This window comes from Arvicanthis niloticus, chromosome 30 (assembly GCF_011762505.2).
Source record: "Arvicanthis niloticus isolate mArvNil1 chromosome 30, mArvNil1.pat.X, whole genome shotgun sequence".
In the NCBI taxonomy this organism is placed as follows: domain Eukaryota; kingdom Metazoa; phylum Chordata; class Mammalia; order Rodentia; family Muridae; genus Arvicanthis; species Arvicanthis niloticus.
This window is the reverse complement of record NC_133438.1, coordinates 7,269,277-7,289,238: the sequence shown is the minus strand read 5'-3', so window position 1 is coordinate 7,289,238 and position 19,962 is coordinate 7,269,277. Positions and strand designations below refer to the sequence as shown.

Here is a 19,962-nt window from a genome sequence, read left to right as displayed (position 1 = left end):
GAGTTCAAATCCCAGCAACCATATGGTGGCTCACAACCATCTGTAATGGGATCTCATGACCTTTTCTGGTGTGTCTGAAGACAGCTACAGTGAATAAATAATTGAAAGCGAGAAAGAAAGAAAGAAAGAAAGAAAGAAAGAAAGAAAGAAAGAAAGAAAGAAAGAAAGAGAGAAAGAAAGAAAGAGAAAGAAAGAAAGACAAAATCTTGAAAACTAAAAGTTCAGTTCTCTCTGGTTACCTTGGCAGGACCTGGCCAGCTGCAAGCATGCTGTGAGGAGCATCTAGATCAGATTACTTTAGGTAGGAAGGCTGGGTGGTCAGATCTGTACAGCCAGACAGAAGCTAGAGACATCTGAGAAGAGGGAACCTTGATCAAGAAAGTACCTCCATTTGACTGGCTGGCTGGTAAGTTTGTTGGGCATTTTCTTGATCGGTGATTGCTACAGGAGGGCTCAGACGGATATGGTCAGTGCCACTGATGAGCAGGTGGTCCTGGGCTGTATAAGAAGGAAGGCTTAACAAGCTATGGAAAGGGCTGGAGAGATGGCTCAGTGGTTAAGAGCACTGACTGCTCTTCCAGAGGTCCTGAGTTCAATTCCTAGCAACCACATGGTGGCTCACAACCATCTGCAATTAGATCTGACGCCCTCTTCTGGCTTGCCTGAAGACAACTGCAGTGTACTCATATATGTAAAATAAATAAATAAAAATCTTAAAAAAAAAAACAAAAAACAAAAAACCAAACAAGCTATGGAAAGGGAGCAGATAGATGATCTGCATTCTTCCTTAGTTCCTGCCTCTGCTCCTCCTTCAGTTCCTGCCCTGACTTCCTTCTTGGGCTGTGCTGCATAGCCTAAGGCAAATAAACCCTTCCCTCCCATCACAGTGTTCACCACAGCAGTAGAGAGCTAACTAGGATAGAAGGTCCACTTTGAACGCGGTGGCACCATGCTGGAGTCCTGATTAGAATAAACAGGTGAAAGGCAGCGAGCACCAGCTTCTGTCTGTCTCTGCTTCCTGACTAGGATTGTAGTGTACCAGCTTCGCCTCAGGCTCCTTCCCTGACCTGGTGGACTGTGCCCTCTCGAGGAGTCAAAACAAAGCTTCCCTCCTTAAGTTTCTTGTCAGGTGTTTGATCATGACAAGGGCACAAGAACTTATCCATCTAGTTTTATTTTCGCTACATTTTTGAAGCTAGAGAAAAAACAAGCCTGTAGTGAAAAGTTGTGTTTGAAAAACATTTGTTTCTGTGTGTGCATGTGGAGGTCAGGAGGGATCAAACTTGGCTTATTAGGCTACACAGCAAGCACTTTTACTGAGAAGCGATCTCCCCCACTGACTTAGTTAGGGTTACTAAAGGGTCATTTCACTCATAGTTCCATATTACAGCTTATCATGGAAGGCAGTGAGGGCAGGAACCTGGAGGCAGGAGCTGATGCAGACCCCATGGAGAAGGGGTCCTGCCTACTGGCTTGTTCCCCATGGCTTGCTCTGCCTTCTTCCTTCCTTCCTTCCTTTCTTTCTTTTTTTAAAAAAGATTTATTTATTTAATGTATATGAGCACACTCACTGCAGCTGTCATCAGACACACCAGAAGAGGGCATTGGATCCCATTACAGATGGTTGGGAGCCATTATGTAGTTGCTGGGAATTGAACTCAGGACCTCTGGAAGAGCAGTCAATGAGCTTAACCACTGAGCCATCTCTCCAGTCCTCTTCCTGCTTTATTATAGAATGCAGGACCATCTGCCCAAGTATTTATTTTACATATGTGAATACACAGTCACTCTCTGGGAACTGAGAACTGGGAACTGAACTTAGGACCTTGAGGTCCTAAGTGCTTTTAACTGCTGAGCCATTTGTCCAGCCCATAAAGCGTTTTCTTAATTGAGATTCCTTTCTCTCAGATGACTTTAGCTTATGTCAAGTTGGCATAAAACTAGCCAGCACACCTACCATTAACAAGAACCTTTACCAATCAAGCTATCTTCCCTACCCAGGTCTTTTGTTTTTCATAGGAATGCTGTCAAAAGTAAACCAAGACATGCTGTTATTCAGAAGCCTCTACCTTCAAGGTACTATCAAAGTTCTGTTTGTTGTTGTTGATTTTTTTTTTGATATCTCAAAAAAAAAATACATACATATCTCATACATTTCAGGCTAGCCTCTAACTCATCAAGTAGCCAAGGCTGGCTTTAAACCCATCGTCTTTTCCCCACCTCCCGAGGGTTCCATGTGCTTAGATGACGTTGGGATTGAACCCAGGTCTTTGTGCATACTATGCAATCATTCTACCAACTGAGATCCATCGCCAACAGGTACTATGACCTTCAAACACATCAACTGAGAAACGCTCTGTGAGTTTTTGCCGGCACAGGCATGTTTTTAAATGCACACACAGGTGGGCACAACGCACGTATGTATGCCTTTTATGTAACAGCCGTCACAGAAGGCACAGAGTTCTCTACCTTCCAACTACACATGTGGAACGGAGCCAGTTTCATATCAGTTATATAACCCTTCTTGACTGTTTTCCAAGGCCACTTAATAACAATAGTTTGCATAAATCAGTTGCATAATTTAGCAAGAGCTTCCTGTCACTGGCCACTTTGCTTTAAGTCATTTATGTCTTGTAACCCGAGGAGGTTGGCACTTATTATCATCTCGTTTTGTTAATGGGATCCTAGGATTCGGGGAGGTTAATTAACCTTCTTCTCGTCACACAGCTAGAAAATCACGGAGCTAAAATGGAATCCTTGGAGTCCCTGAGCCTGTACTACTCACCCATGACTGGGTATGCCTTCATGTACAGGGAGGCCACATGTCTCTCTGTGACAGGTTTTCACAGTGTCCTGCATCTTGTGTTATTTACAGAGGAGGCTCGCACATTAGTGGTGCTCAAATTGGGGATCTCTGGGGCTTGTTTAAAAAGCCGTAAGATTCAGAATCTGGAGGCGAGGGGATGGGATTATGGGTTCAAAGAGAGGTAAAGACAGGAGCTGAATCTGGTAGCACACATCCGTGACCCCAGCACTCAGGAAGTAGATGCTGAGGATCAAGGAGTCCAAGGCCAGACCTATATTTGGAGTTTGAGGCTAGTTTGAGATAGAGACTCTATCTAAACAAGCAAGCAAACAAACCGTGCACACATACACATTCACACACATATACACACTTATGCACAAAAGTACCTTGGGTGTTCGGTAAAGGATTTTGCCTCACAAGCCTAAAGGCGGGATATTAGTTCTGAGAACCCACATGGTAGGAGGGAGCTGAGTCTTGAAAGTTGCCTCCTGATCTCCACATGCCCACCACCAGTAACAAGAGCATCAGTACAGCAATAATGATAGGAAGTAGTAATAATATATTCAAGGGCTGAAGAACTGGCTCAGTGGCTAAGAGCCATACTGCTCTTCCGGAGGACCAGAGTTCAGTTCCCCGCAGCACATCAGTCAAGCTCATAACTCCCTATAGCTCCTTCTCTAGGGGGATCTTGTGCCCCCTTCTGGACTTCTCAGGCATGGCACACACACACACACACACACACACACACACACACACACACACAGAGCCAGGTTGTGGTGGCACACACCTTTAATCCCAGTGCTTGGCAGGCAGAGGCAGGTGGATCTGTAAATTATTCAAGGCTTGCCTGGACTACAGAATGAGTTCCAGGGCGGTCAGGGCTACACAGAGAAACTCTGTCTTGAAAAACCAAAACCAAAATAAGAAATATGTAGAAGTTTTCAGGGTTTGAGAGAGCCCAGCAGTTAAGAGTGCATATTGCCCTTCCAGAAGACTGAGTTGGGTTCCTGGCACCCATGTTGGATGACTCACTTTACCACTTTGGGTGACCACTTAACCCTTTCCTGTAACTTCAACTCCAGGGGATCTGGTGCCCTCCTCTGGCCTCTGAGGGCACTACACTTAACCTATATAAGCATATATCTAAATAATGATAAGTTACTATAATAGTATAGCAATAAATAACTATTTATTGTTATAGTAACTATATTATTTATAATAAATATTTGTTAATTATATCGATTTTATTGCATTGATAAGGAACTATTTAATAATAATAATAATAATAGCCAGGTAGTGGTGGCACATGCCTTTAATCCCAGCACTTGGGAGGCAGAGGCAGGCGGATTTCTGAGTTCAAGGCCAGCCTGGTCTACAGAGTGAGTTCCAGGACAGCCAGGACTACACAGAGAAACCCTGTCTCGAAAAACCAATAATAATATTATTATTATTATTATTAAAGTGGCTCAAATCTGCTAGTGAGAAACTGAGAGCATATTGAGAAGGTAAAGTACCAGGACTTGGGATACGGCTCAGTGGTAGAATAACAACCAAGCATGCACAAGGTTATGAATCTGATTTCTGGTACCAAAAAATAAAGGAACTAAGAAAAGATAAGGAAGATAAGATAAAATGGCTTTTCCTACTTTTTATTCTTTTCACTCTCAGCCTCATCCCCAGACAATGTGACCATTAGGCAGTTTCTTCTTTTAGGCGAGTGGCTGTCACCTTTAATGATTTTGCCTTCTGGTTAAGATGGCAGACTGGCGTCAATAGGGGTCCTGCAGAAGGGTTGGGAGGCATTACCCAGCATCCAGAGCAAAGACTCTTCTGGCTTAACATGCGATTATAGTGACGCTCCAATTACTGGCTCCAGGCATTACTCGTTCACCTATAATGTTCCATTGATCTATCATCTACTCATCAATTTACCTATCTTCCATCCGTCTATCATCTATCTATCTATCTATCTATCTATCTATCTATCATCTATTCTCTGTCTGTCTGCCTGTCTGTCTATCATCTATCTATTATCTGTCTGTCTGCCTATCATCTATTATATCTGTCTGTCATCTACTACCTATCTATTATTTATCTGTCTAATTTTTTTTTTTTTAAACAAGACTCTTATGGCCTAAACTGGTCCCAAACTCACTGTATTTTGGAAGGGTGGTTTTGAATGTCTAACCCTCCCACTTTTACCTGCCAAGTGATAGAATTCTGGGGGGGACCACCTCCATGCCTGGTTTATTCTGTGATGGGGATCGAACCCAAGGTTTCATCATGCCAGGCAGTCACTCTCTACCAACGGAGCCACTCTCCATGCCTTGCTTTTATTTATTTGTTTATTTATTTATTTATTTATTTATTTGTTTATTTATTTATACAGGCATTGGAGATTCCTCTGAGAATCAGATGAAAGCTATGACCATCTAGTGTGTGTAGGGAAACACCCACCCTCACAAAATTCAGTACAGAATTTCAGGAGCTTCACGAACATTCTCCCAGCTCTTCCGAAGCTCTGTGGGCTTGGGCTTTTGAATCTCAGTGTCCCCTTCAGAGGGGGCTCACTCAGCAACCTCTCCCTTGTACAGATTAAGAGGTCTAGTGGGTAGGGGGTGAGGCATTGGCTCTGTTGCCTTGGGGGAGACCAGGAGAAACAGCATGTAAAATGCCAACCACCCGACTCCCCAGAGCTGGGATGTTTCCACTTCACCCTGAATGAGGACATTCTAGAAGCGCTGATCATCACCCTTTCTCTATGCAGCGGGAAGGAGAGCCTCGCAGCCACTCTCCGTTCCTCTCCAGAAACACAAAGGCCCCAGCTGTGGCTGATGACAAACACCTGGGAAGAGGATGCAAGGGACTGGGAGGCTTCGGGTGATGGGAGGATAGAGCTGACACTACAGGGTAGAGACTACAGAGAACAGACCCTTTCACTCCCCAACTTCATTTATTCATTGAGTCATTCATTCACCCACCCATTCAGTGTCTCTGGACAGAGGTCTCCCATCTACTGGCTGTAATAGGAGACCAAAGTGAATCAAATCTATTCCTGTCTTTGGCCAGCTCCTACAATGACAGGCAAGATAAACAATCCTCACCCTCCCCTCCAGCAACCACTAGGTGGGAATACCTGATTGCTGGTAGAGACAGTATAGGGCAAGCTGGGAGCACAGGCAACCTGGATACAGGCTGCAGAGGTCAGAGAAGGCTTCCTGGAAGAAAGAGCATTGAGGGTCTCTCTCTCTCTCTCTCTCTCTCTCTCTCTCTCTCTCTCTCTCTCTCTCTCTCTCATTTATTTACTATGTATATAGTGTTCTGCCTACATTATATGCCTGCACACCAGAAGAGGGCACCAAATCTCATTATAGATGGTTGTGAGTCACCATGTTGTTGCTGGGAATTGAACTCAGGACCTCTGGGAAAACACCCAGTGCTCTTAACCTCTGAGCCATCTCTCCAGCCTGGTGAATCTCTCTCTTTTTTATATTTTAAAAGTTCTGTCTGTCTGTCTGTCTGTCTGTCTGTCTATCTATCCATCCATCCATCCATCCATCTATCTGAGGGGAAGTGCCCATGCCACTGCATGCCTATGTAGGTCAGAGGTGGACAGTGTGTGAGAGTCAGTTCTCTTCTTTCACTATGTGCATCCTTGGGGCTTGAACTCAGGTTGTCAGGCTTGGCACCAAGAATATTTTCCTGCTAAGCCACCTCACCGGACCTTGATTTTGTTCTTGAGACAAGGACTCATGTAGCCCAGGTAGGTCTTGAACTCATGTGTAGTCAAGAATTACCTTGAATTCTTGAGCGTCCTGCCTCTGTCTCTAGACTGCTGGGATTTCAGGCAATCACCCCCACACTTTGTTTTATTCAGTGCTGGGGATTGAACCATCCATGCTAGGTAAGCACTTTAACCAAATGAGCTAATTTCCAGCTCTGGTTTTATTATTATTGTTGTGTGTATGTGATGTGATGTGTGTGTGTGTGTGTGTGTGTGTGTGTCAGGGGGGAGGGTGATTGTGCAAAAGTGCATATGTCAAAGGACAACTTTATGGAGTCCATTCTCTCCCTCCAGCTTTCCATGGGTTCTGGGGATCCAACTCAGGTTCCTAGTATTGTATCATCAGGTGACAATTGCTTTTATTGGCTGAACCATCTCACTGGCTCCTGTTGGTTTAAAAAATTAAAGTTAGACTTGGTCATTTTATTTTATGTCTGAATACTTTGCCTGTATGTATGTATATCTGTGTACCATGTGTGTGCTTTGTTACCATGGAGGTCAAAAGAGAGTATTGAATCCCTTAGAACTGCAATTACAGATGGTTGTGAGCCACCATGCGAGTGCTGAGAATCGAACCTATGTCCACTACAAAGGCAATTAGGTGCTCTTAACCACTGAGAAATCTCTCCATCTCCTGTTTGTTTTTGAGACATGGTCTTATGTGACTCAGGTTGAGTCTGAATTTACTACTCAACCAAAAGGTGTGTGCCACCACAGCAAAAAGAGGTTGAACCTTTCGTTTTTTTCTTTCTTTTATTTGTTCCTTCATGCATTTGTTTATTTGTTTGTTTGTTTTGAGACAGGGTTTCTCTGTGTAGCCCTGGCTGTCCTGGAATTTACTCTGTAGACCAGGCTGGCCTTGAACTCAGATGTCTACCTGTCTCTTTCTTCTGAGTGCTGGAATTAAAGGCAAGGGCAACCGTGCTTGGCTAAAGTTGAATCTTTTAAGAGAGGATGGAAGGGAGGCTAGAGAGATAAATCAGTGGTTAAGAGCACTTTCTGCCCTTCCTGAGGACCTGAGTTTGGTTCAAGTTTGTCTTCAGCTCCAGGAGATCCAATGCCATCTTCTGGCCTCTGAAGAAAACGGCCCTCAGAGGCGACTGCACTTACCCCACCCCCCTAAACACCTACATATAATTTTAAAAACATAATAATTTTTGAAAGAATGATGGCAGGCCAAAGCCATGGTCCAGTGTGTCAAGGCGCTTACCATGAAAACCACTGACTTGAATTTGCTCCTTGGAACCCACGTAGTGGAGAACACTGACTCCTGAAAGTTGTCCTCTGACCTCCACAGTTGGCAACAGGGCGTGCACACACAACACATGTGCCATTGGTTAACTAATTAATCACTGCTTGAAAATGAAATAACAACAACAAGGAAAATTAAACAACAAAGAGAATGCATAGAGGCCTGTATCAGAGCAGGGTAGATAGGCGCTGCAGTGTAAGGGTGCAGCGGAGGGGATGTCCAACGTGGAGGCGGATGGTTTTGTCACATTGACTCAGCTAAAAAGCCTACATTTTCTCCTGAGGATGACAGGGAGCCATGGAGAAGTTTAAGGTTGGGGGGTGAGGGGGGGCAGCAGCGACAGGGCCAGCTGTGATACTGCTGACAGTCTTTTGAGATCATGTAAAGAGAAGATGAGAGGCTAGTGGGATGGGCTGGCAGGAGAGCCTAAGGACGGCTGGGAAGAGGGAAGGGAATGGAGAGGAAAGGGCATCTACACAGGAGACCAAATAGGACCTACATGTGGCCTGACTGTTGGAACGGGAAACTTCAAGGCAGCATCAAGGCAACATCAGAAGACCAGCGTGTTTGACCTTCATAGTATGATACTTTGCAGGCTATATTAGTCATCAGTCAAAATAGCAGAAAGCCTACAGCTTAAAACAACACATACCAATCACCTTGTAGCTTCTGTGGATCAGGGTCAAGATGCATCTACCATGGGTAGATCTGGATCTACCCAGGTTCTCTCAGACCTGACACCATGGATTAGCTTGTTCTTATCTGGATCTTGGGCTGGGAGAGATTGACAAACTCCTGAAAGCTGTACAGAATTCACTGCCTTGTAGTCAGAAGAAGTTCCTTGTTCTCTTGCTGCCAATCAAAATGCTCTATATCATGGCTCTCTTTATAATATGATATATGGTGTGTGTGTGTGTGTGTGTGTGTGTGTGTGTGTGTGTGTGTGTGTGTGTGTGTAGATCAGAAGGCAACTCTAAGGAGTTGTTTTTTTCCCTCTACTGTGAGTCCTGGGACTCGGGCTTTTGGTCTTCAGGCTTTTGCAGCAAGTGCTTTTACAAGCTGAGCCATTTTGATAACCCATCCACCTTATTGTTGAGACAGAATCGCTTTTGTTGTGTATTCCAGGTTAACTGGCCTGTGAACTTCTGAGCAACTCTCCAGTTTCACCACAGGAGTGTTGGGATTATGAATGTGAGCCACCACATCTGACTTTTTCCATGGGTTCTGAGGATTGAACTCAGGTCATCAGTATTTCATGGCAAATGTGTCTACCTGGTAAACTCCATCCCTCTTCATTTACCTTTTCAAAAACATTAGAGGGACTGGGGATGTGGTTGAGTAGGTGGGAGTTTGTGTAATGCATGTGCACAGAATCATGACTTCAATACAGGGCATCATAGGTGTAGTGGCGCACACCAGTAATGCCAACATTCAAGAGGTAGAGGCAGGAGGGTCACAAGTTCAAGACTAGCCTTCCCCACACAGAAAAGTTCAACGGAAGCTTAGGCTATGAGAGACTCTGTCTTTAAAAACAAAAAAAAAAAAAAAAAAATTAAGCCAGGTGGTGGAGGTGTAGCCCTTTAATCCCAGCACTCTGGAGACAGAGGCAGGTGAATCCAGCCTAGTGTACAGAGCAAGTTCCAGGACAGCCAGAACTACACAGAGAATTCCTCTCTATATATCTGTGTCTATGTCTATGTCTACCTATATCTACAAAGTAAATCAATAGGACAAAATGGCAGTCTACAGAGTGGGAAAGAATCTTCTCCAACCTTAAATCTGACAGAGGGGAAATATCCAAAATTTATAAAGAACTCAAGAAGTTAGACACCAAAACCCCAAATAACCCAATTAAAAATGAGGTACAGAGCTAAACAGAGAATTTTCGACAGAGGAAGCTCCAATGGTCGAGAAACATTAAAAAAAAATATTCAAAGTCCTTAGTCATCAGGGAAATGCAAATCAAAACAACTCTGAGACTCTATCTTACACCAGTCAGAATGGCTAAGATCAAAAAAATCAAGTAATAGCACATGCTGGTGAGGATGTGGAGCAAGGGGAACACTCCTCCACTGCTGGTGGGATTGCAAATTTGTACAATCACTTTGGAAATCAGTTTGGCAGTTTCTCAGAAAACTGGGAATAGTTCTACCTCAAGACCCAGCTATACCACTCCTGGGCATACACCCAAAAGATGCTCCACCATCCCACAAAGACAACTTGCTCAACTATGTTCATAACAACCTTATTTATAATAGCCAGAAACTGAAAGCAACCCAGATGTCCCTCAACTGAAGAATGGATAAAGAAAATGTGGTTCTCTACACAATGGCTACTACTACTCAGCTATGAAAAACAAAGACGTGAATTTTGCAGGCAAATGAGTGGAACTTAAGAATCCTGTGTTAGGTAACTCAGTCCCAAAAGTACATGCACAGTATGTACTCACTTAAAAGTGGATATTAGCCATAAGATACAGGATACCCATGCTATACTACATAGACCCAAAAAAGCTAAACAAGAAGGAAGGCACAAGCAAGGATGCTCGAATCTCACTGGAAGGAAGAATAAAATAGTCATAAGAGGCAGATGGAGGGAGGGAACTGGATAGGAGAGGGATTGGGATGGGGGTGGACGGTTTATGATCAGGAGTGAAGAGGGACAAGAGAAATGGCCAGATAGCCATGAGAATGAATGGAAATCTGCAACTGACAAGGGTGGGAAGGTGAGGGACATCTCCAGGATATGGCAGAGGCCTGGGATAAGGGAGGCATCCAAGAATCAGTGGAAGTGACCTTAGATGTGACTCACACAGCATTGGGGCTATGGAACCTGAAGAGGCCACCTCTTATAGCCAGGCAGAAATCCCACCCAAAAATTTATCTTGTCTAAAAGAAATGGAGGGATGGGGGATAGAACAGAGACTGAGAGAATGGCCAACCAATAACCAGAACAACTTGAGACCTATCTCTTTGTCAAGAACTAATTCCTAACACTATTAGCGATATCTGTTAGGCTTGCAGACAGGAGCATGTTGTCCTCTGAGAGGTTCCACCCAGCAGGTGACTCAGACTGATGCAGACACCCACAGCATCAGTGTTGGAGCTTAGAAAATCTTATGGAAGAATAGGAAGAAGGATTGTGGGCCCTGAAGAGGATAGGAACTCCACCAGAAGACCAGCAGAATCAACTAACCTGGACCCCTGGGGCTCTCAGAGACTGAAACACCAACCAAAAAAACAGACCCAGGCTGGACCTAGGCTTCCCCTCACATATGTAGCAGATGTGCAGCTTGGTCTTCATGTGTGTCCTGAACAACTGGAGTGGGGGCTATCCCCCAAACTGTTGCCTGTCTGTGGGATATGTTCTTCTAGCTGGACTGCCTTATCTGGCCTCAGTGGGAGAGGATGCACCTAGCCTTGCAGAGACTTGAAGTGCCAGGGTGGTGGGATACCCAGGAGTGCCCCACCTGCTCAGAGGAGAAGGGAAGGGGGAATGAGAGGAAGGGTTGTAGGAGGGGGCAAAGACCAGGATGTAAAGTGAAAAAAAAAAAAAGACATACATCTATATAATAAAAAATCAAAACTAACAAAACCAGCTTCTATAAATCTGTAAATATACAAAGAAATGAAAATAAATAAACAATAAATATGAAATGTGTTGTCTTTAGCCATTAGAATAACAACTGTTTTAATTACATATCATTTAACATATAAAAATTAGCCAGCAATGTAAAAATATTTACATGTGAAGGAAGGGAGAAAAAGGTAAGTTTCTCATAAGTAAAATCACTATCTATGAGAGAAATAAAAACCTGTAGATTATGCATCATGTAGACACATCCAAATATAATTATTACTTAGAAATGCCAGGAAAAGGAAAAGTCAGAAAATAATTTTCTTTTGAGACAGGGTCTTACAATGTAGTCTTGGCTGGCCTGGATTTCTCACACATAGATCCTTCCTGCTTCTGCCTTCTGAGTGCTGGGGGCGGGGGGGGAGGGGGGGTCGGTGGTAGCTGAGTGCTACAGCACCAGGAGACATGATTCAAAACAATGACAAAGACAGTGAGCCGGTTCTGTGCTTACAAGTGCTTGCTGCACAATCCTAACCATTACACCTTGATGTCCCAGCCATCACTCAACAAGGTGGGTGTCCTGCAAACTTCTGTAATCTCAGCTCCAAGGTGAGTAGGGACTGGAGGGTCTCTAAAGCTTCGCTTCCAGAGAAAAGGTAAGCCAGGTACGCCCCAGTCCAGGTACAGGAAGACACCCTGCCTCGAAGGACTAGATAGAAAGTGATAGATGACGTTAACACCAACACCTTCTTTTCATGTCCACACTTGCACATAGGCAGGTACATGCACACACGTGCACGCGCACACGCAAGCGCACACACACACACACACACACACACACACACACACAATGGGGTTGGAGAAATGGCTCCGTGGTTTAAAGTGATGGTTGCTTCTGCAGAGAATCCAGGTTCAATTCTCAGCATTCACAACCCATCTGTCCCTCAGATTCCAAAGGTCAGACTCCTCTGACCTCTTCCGGCGCCAGGCATACATGTGCTGTGCATACATAGATGCAAGCCAATCACTCATATGCATAAAATAAAATACATAACTCTAAAACAATGACAGCAACAACAAATCTCCACTAGCAGCTCTTTTCCATAAGGAACAGGACTTGGGGTAGAGTTGGCAAACTGTTTTTCTTAAGACCCCTCATCTACTATTTACTAGCAATATTGATTTATTTAGAAAATTAAATTATTAAATTTAAATTATTTTTAATTTAAAATAAAAATAAAGTTGGCACTCCCCCACCCCAGTGGCAATTTTATGTTAATATTTCTCAAACTGTGGCTGATTTTTATCTTGAGAGGGACTCTGGGCAGTGTCTGAAGACTTTGCTTATCACAACTCGAGAGAGGTTGGTGATCCTTGATCTTAGTGGGTGCCAGCCAAGGTTACTGCTCAATCTCCCACAGTGTGAAAAACACCCCTCGACAAAGCCATGCCTGGTGTGGAAGTCAGTCATACCAAGGCTGGCTTGACTTCATTTCCTGATACCCAATGTTGATGTCAGCTGACGTCACTTTCTAGCTATGTAACATGCTTCTCTTTCTCACCTTCAGTTTTTACATCTATAAAACGGCAGATAAGCTGCACTTGGTGATTGATGCATGCCCGAAATCCCAGCACTTGAGAGGCTCAAGAAGGAAAACTGATATAAGTTTAATGCCAATCTAGTCCACATAATAAGACAAAAAAAAAAAAAAAAAAAAAAAAAAGAAAAGAAAAAAGAAAAAAAAAAAAAAAAAAAAAAAAGGCTTATTGTACTTGCACCAAGCCTGATGATCTGAGTTCACTTTCTGACTTTCTGGGATCTACATTGTGGAGAGAACCACTTCCCATTGGCTGCCCTCTGGTGTGCACATAAATATCATGGTATGCATACTCCAATATTGCACAGAAAAATAAATACAATGTAATTAATTAAGTAATTAAAAACTAAGTATGGTGTGCACATAAATATCATGGTATGCATACTCCAATATTGCACAGAAAAATAAATACAATGTAATTAATTAAGTAATTAAAAACTAAGTATGGTATTGTACACTCATAATCCCAAAGTTCAGGAGATAGAGACAAGAAGATCAGAAGTACAGGATCATCTTTGGCTGCACAGTGAATTCCTGGCTCGCCTGAACACAAGAGAATCTATCTTTAAAATAAAAACAAATAACTAGAAGTTGTACAGGTGGATCAACCAGTGAGAGGCTTGCAGCAAAAGCACAAAAATCGGAGTTTCAATTCCCAGCACTGATGGAAGCATCTGAGTGTGGCAGAGTCTACAATCTCAGTGCTAGGGAAGATGCCTGGGTTCTGCTAGCCAACCAGTCTAACAGAATCCTCAAGCTCCAGGCCAGTGAGAGACCCTGACTCAAAATATAAGATGGAGAGCACTTGAGGAAGATACCCTACACTGACTTCCATTCTACACACACACACACACACACACACACACACACACACACACACACACACACACAACCTGTACACACATGCAAAGATGTATAAATACATATATAAAACAAGCAAAAAAAAATTAAACAGTATGGGGCTAACCTCTGAACTGCTTTTCTCAAAGACAGTGACAATGTATGGAGTCTGTAAAGTAAAAGTTCAGTTTATATTGGTTGTCATGGTGGTGTCTGTTATATTCCTCTCACTGGCAAAAGATGATGAATATACCCAGAACCTACAAGTGGATTCCAGGCCCCTGTCCTTCCATTACGACTTGTTTTTACTTGCTTCTAAGCCAGAGGTGTTAGAATGTTTTTCATAATCCAGGCCCTGGGGGGCGGGGGGGGGGGGAATGATGGGGATGAAATGAACTGAGATAAAGCAGTACTAATGAAAAAAATCCAGTGTTCTGATACCTGTCCAAACTGAGACAGGAGGATTGCCCAGTCTGGGCTATAGAATGAGTCCTGGGACAGCCTGGGCTACAAACTGAGATGATGACTCAAAAAAAAAAAAAAAAAAAAAAAAAATGAAGAGAAACAACAAAACAAACAAACAAGGAGGGAAGAAAGAAAGAGACCAGTGGGAATTCTGAGAAACTAGGTACCAAGAGATACAAAACACATCAGGTCAGTGATGTTGGGAGGCTTTAACCTCTGTTAACTCCCCGGACAGAGAACTGCCTGGTAAAGGTGTATTTAAATGACTCTCAGAGTCTGCAAGATGGCTTGGCCCATTTGTCATACAAGCCTGATGACCTGAGGTCCATCTCCAGGACCCATATGACAGAAGAGAACCAACTGTTGCAAGTTGTCCTGTGACCGTCACGTACATGTTGTGGCACGCAGACTTCCTGGATCACATACACATCACACACATACACATTTTGAAAAAAAAAAAAAAAAAAGTCTCTGAAACTCACCCATTGCTGGTCTTTCTCCACAAAAAGGCTGCTTCAACTCGGTTCTGCCTTGTATCCCCTGGGTGATTTTGGGTGAATGGCTTCACATCTCAGGGTGTCAGCCTGCCCACTTCACAGACATTTTGTAAGAATTTCTTGAGATAAAGTGGTTTGTGGGCTGTCTAACCCAAGAGAGAGACAACCCTTGGCTAGCTTTTAAGATTTTTATGATGCCAGTTTCCCTCACCCCACCCCTCAGGACAATGTAGCTCAGGCTGACCTCAAACTCCCTATGTAACCAAGGACAACCTTGAACTCTGATGTGCCTATCTTTACCGTCCTGGGATCACAAATGTGCACAACCACACCTGGCTTAATTTACATCATTCTTTAAAAAAAAAAAAATGCGTGTGAGGAAGCCTTCCAGGTTGTTCTCATTTTGTCTCAAGGTAACTCTGGTCCTTAGAATGGCTGAGTTAGGAAGGACAGGAAATATTGGACCCAAGGTCAACCAGAAGCCAGGGGACATTCCTGAAACTCAGACCAAGAACAAAGTTAAAATCATCTGTTTTTCTTCCTCAAATTGGCCCACTCCATACTCACTGGTTAGTTCTAGAAGTGACAGCTATGTTCACAACTGTTGCCTAGTTCTCCAGCCCAGTCCTGGATACGTTTATCTATCCTCTCTGTTTCCCAGCCTGATGGGAACCGAACGACATCCTCCTTTTCCGTCAGGGTTAAGTCAAGCTACGGTAAAAGCAGAGAATACCAAGAAAAAGAAAATTGTTGGTAAAACTCAAAACGCTTGCTATGCTTGTAAATGAATTATGGCTCATTTGGAAGAAATCTTTGGCCCCGCTGCTTGAGAAAAGAGGAGAAAAGACCCTGAGAAGTTGAGTTTTCCCTCGATTTTTTTTGGGGGGGGGGGAAGGTGAGGAGACCATTCCTGGGGTCTTTTTAAAAAGGCCCTCCCCTCATTTCCGGCCGCCGCTGCCAACCTTGGCTGGGCGCCGGGATCTTGTTGCTATGACAACAGGAAGAGGCGGTGGCGGCGGCAAGCCATGCTGAAGAGATGGAGGCTAGTGGGGGTGGGGGTGGTGGCTTTGAAATGGGGGTGGGGATAGGAATCAAGGGGATGGGGGTGCGGGTGAAAGGGAGCAGAGGTGTCCTCTATCTCTGACTTCCTTAGTGCATCTGAGATGGTCCCCTTTCCCACAATCAACCTCTTTTCCTCTCTCTCTCTCTCTCTCTCTCTCTCTCTCTCTCTCTCTCTCTCTCAATATCTCTCTCTCTCTCTCTCTCTCTCTCTCTCTCTCTCTCTCTCTCTCTCTCTCTCTCTCTCTTTCCCCCTTACACTCTCCCTTGCTTCACCCCCAATTTCTTCATTACCCCTTCCTCTGTTTCTTTCCCTCTTCCCATCCTCTCTGTCTCTTACCATCTGTCTCTCCTCCCTTTTCTCTGGATGACTATCTCTTTACTCCTGCTCCCTTCCGTTACCCAGACCCCATCCCTCTTCCTCTCATCTCCCCAACCCTCCCCCAGCTTACCCTACCCTTCTATTTCTCCCTCATCTCTTGCTGTTCTCTCTTTGCATCTCTTCCTGCTTCTGGCCCCTTCTCTCTCTGGATATTTCTCTCTGTGTGTGTCTCCTCAACTTCCTTCTGCTACCAGTCACTGCCTCCCCCAAATTCTTCCCTCCCCCACCTCTGTTCTCAGTCTCTGGGTCTCTCTGTCTTTCCGATTCTCCTTGTCTCTCTCCATCTCCCTCCCTCTCTGGGTCTGTTTCTCTTCTTCCTCAGCTTCCTTCTGCTACTCAGACCCTGCTCCTCAACCACTTCCCTTCCCCCCCAATCCCTCTCTTCTCGGAGGCTCCCCCATCCCTCAGCAGCTCCCCTCCCCCTCCCTCCCTCCTCCCTCCTTCTCTCTTCCAGCTCCGCACTTTACCCAGCGACACGAAAACCAAATTGTCTCCTCACCTTTTTTTTAAAAATCCCGACCCTCATATCCTGACCGCCCAAGCTCCGAGCTACCCCCAGCTCCCCTCCCCCTCACCTACACCCCCATTCTTCATACGCCTCCTCATCTCCATCCCCTCTCAACCAGGTCGGACGCCTGGGTCCCTTGTTGCTGGGGGAGGGGGAAACAGCGAGAATTGGGAGCCCAGAGGTGTTTCTGGGGGGTTGCTGGCAGCAGGGTCTGGACGTCCCTCCCCAGTGCATCGGAGAGTTGACCTATCGTTAACTGAGGTGAGAGATCTTTTTTATTAATCGAAGGTGGGTGGGTGTAGAATTAAGGTTCTGTGGATCCCCCTAATTTTGAGAAAAGCTAGTCTCTCAAAATGAAGAATTGTGATCCCTTCTTCTATACAGAATCTTTAGAATTGGGGGGTCCCCGATTTCGTTCTCCTTTGCAGATGGGCTCAATGAAGAGTCTCCAAAGCCAAACAGATTGCCTCTCAAATTGACAAAAATGAAAAGCTCTTTAAAAATCTTTATTGATGAAGAAAGTCCCTCCTGGTCCCTTTTCCTTCTATTTCAGATTGTAGGGCCCACTAGGCATAGGAAAGAGGTAAATCTCGGGGTCAGAGCTCTTGTCTGTGGCAGAAGCAATTGATAGTGGAGGTAGCTGCTGTGGTAGTATCGAGGGGCAAAGGCATGTCCAGAGGCAAGAAGAGAGAAACTCAGTGCGGGTCAGGGGCCAGCCTGGAAAATGGAAAGCTGGGAAAGGGAGAGGGAGAAGAGAGAGAGAGAGAGAGAGAGAGAGAGAGAGAGAGAGAGAGAGAGAGAGAGAGAGAGAGAGAGAGAGAGAGAGAGAGCAGGAGCACACGTGTGGGGCACTAGGCCCCGTTGCCATGGAGACACCCCCCCCATAGACAACCTTTCTCTCCAACCCCTCCTGGGAGCAGACCCAGTCCAGGGCCAGCTGGTGGGGGCGGTGGAGCCAGAGAGAGGAAACTGGGAGGCCAAGGTCACCCTGTACCAGGTCCCGGGGTTTCTGGTTGCTGCCTCCCATCCTCAGAGCTTCCAGACTTTGCTACAGGGGGATTTGGGAAAGAAGTCAAGGGAAGAGGTTAGAACAGGTAAGGGAAGCAGAGAGGAAGAGGCGCTGTGGTGGGATCTTATAGAAGACAGAAATGAAGGCACAGGAATGAGTTACCCCAAGAGTTGTAGTTTTGTAGCTGTCTTCCTTTTTTTTTTTTTTTTTTTTTTTAAAATGGTGGGGGCCAAGTTTCTGCACAGGTGAAATTGTTATGGGTAAGGGCTAGGGTTGTCCTAGAGAAGGCTACCAGGCCTGCAGAGGGGCTTTTCCTACGTGAAGGAGGTGCTGGAAGTTGTGGTGGGTGAACAAAGTGGGCAAAAGGGAAGGGAATTGCCTGTGACGTTAAAACCCATGTTGGGGGGGCAGGCTCTAATATGCTGAAGAGAGTCTAGGGCAGTCACCACAGAGCATGGAAAACTGGGGTATCACTGAGGTGAGGTGTCTCTGAGGAGGGCAAGAGCCAAGACGTGCTGGGCAGAGCAGGAGAGGGCAATTATATTTTTGGACAGGTTAGATGTTAGGACATTTCTGAATGGAAGGAAATTGGGGTCTGTCTGGAGGACGTAATTGCTGTGAGTAGGAAACCTTGTGAAGCTCACAGAGAAAATTTTTCTTAATGGAGGAGAAGAAAGCAGTGGGAAAGATGAGTTTGTGTAAGTTGTAGAGAGAAGAGAGGCCAGGTTCCAAACGCTCTGAAGCAGGCAGAGTGCGGAGTTTTCTTTGAGTCAAAACCATCCATAGCAGGCTACTGGGGCTGCAAGGGGAGTGGATGAAGAAGATACAGGAGGGTCTGAGAGTCGGATGATGGAGGTAGGGGGTGTAGCCTCCCAAATCTAGGGGACTTGGAAATCCAGGGAGCTTTCTAAAACCCCTAGGTGCTCTGACCACTTTTCAGACTATTAAATTGGGATTTCTCAGGTAGGAGTCCAGGCATCAGAATTTTTATTGAATCCTCTGGCACTTTGAAGATGTGTCCGAGGTGCAAGGCTAGTTCCTGAGACACAGAGGCTACGAGAGGAAGAGAGGCCTATACGGACAAAACTGTGCACGGGTTAGGACCACTGAGCTCCCGTGAACAGTGAGGGTCACTTGGGAAAGTTTTCGTTTGTTCGTTTGTTTTTGTTTTAAGTTTTAAGGGAACAGTGAGAGATTTAAGTTTCCTAAATAGAGAAAATTATAAGGAGAAATGCGGGTGTCACAGAAACTTTTGTGGAGATTGGTATCCTGCTAAGGAGGAGAAAGAAAGAGAAACCATGGACTAAGTGAGCATTTTCTTTAGATGGGCTATCAAGTAGCCCAGACGGGCCTCCAATTTACTATGTAGCCAAGGATGTCCTTGCCTCTACCTACTGAGTGCTGACATTATAGGCATACATCGCCATGGCCCGTTTATACTGTGATTGGGACCAAACCCAGAGTTTTACGCATGCTAGCCCAACACCTACCAACTATCCCCTGACTTAGCTGCTGACAGTTGCTGCTCCTAAGTTGGAGAGATATCAGAGGCAAAGTTGGAGACAGATGGACCAGCTTTTCTTGAGCAGTGGACCTACAAAGTGCAGGAGTATGTGTGTGGAGAAATGTATGTGAGAAAGCTGGTAATAGGGGGCAGGGGGCCTAAGGAGTGAACAGAGGCAGGGGCATCCTTAGGAAGAGATAGAAGTAGGGTTTGAATCGAGGGTTGGCTTCACAAGAGAACAGAGGTGATCACAGGGGAGGAACTGAGGGGGCTGGATTATGACCTCTGAGTATATGGCTGATAAGGGGTAAACTCTAAGTAGAATTCAGCAGGCAAGCAGTTTTGGGTTAAAAAGGAAAAGAAAAGAAAAGAAAGGAAAGGAAAGGAAAGGAAAGGAAAGGAAAGGAAAGGAAAGGAAAAAGGAAAGGAAAGGAAAGGAAAGGAAAGGAAAGGAGAAAGGAAAGGAAAGGAGAAAGGAAAGGAAAGGAGAAAGGAAAGGAAAGGAGAAAGGAAAGGAAAGGAGAAAGGAAAGGAAAGGAAAAAGGAAAGGAAAGGAAAAAGGAAAGGAAAGGAAAAAGGAAAGGAAAGGAAAAAGGAAAGGAAAGGAAAAAGGAAAGGAAAGGAAAAAGGAAAGGAAAGGAAAAAGGAAAGGAAAGGAAAAAAGGAAAGGAAAGGAAAGGAA

At 44.8% G+C, this 19,962-nt stretch overlaps 1 long non-coding RNA gene across 1 annotated transcript; it reads right to left on the bottom strand.

Moving 5' to 3' along the window:
- Nucleotides 1-14,815: 14,815 nt before the first annotated feature.
- LOC143440902 (uncharacterized) lies at nt 14,816-17,025 on the bottom strand. Its single transcript, XR_013108228.1, has 3 exons — nt 16,335-17,025; nt 15,386-15,529; nt 14,816-14,964 (listed from the first exon to the last, which is right to left on the bottom strand). It is a non-coding gene; the product is annotated as an uncharacterized LOC143440902 (long non-coding RNA).
- Between the last annotated feature and the right edge of the window lie 2,937 nt (nt 17,026-19,962).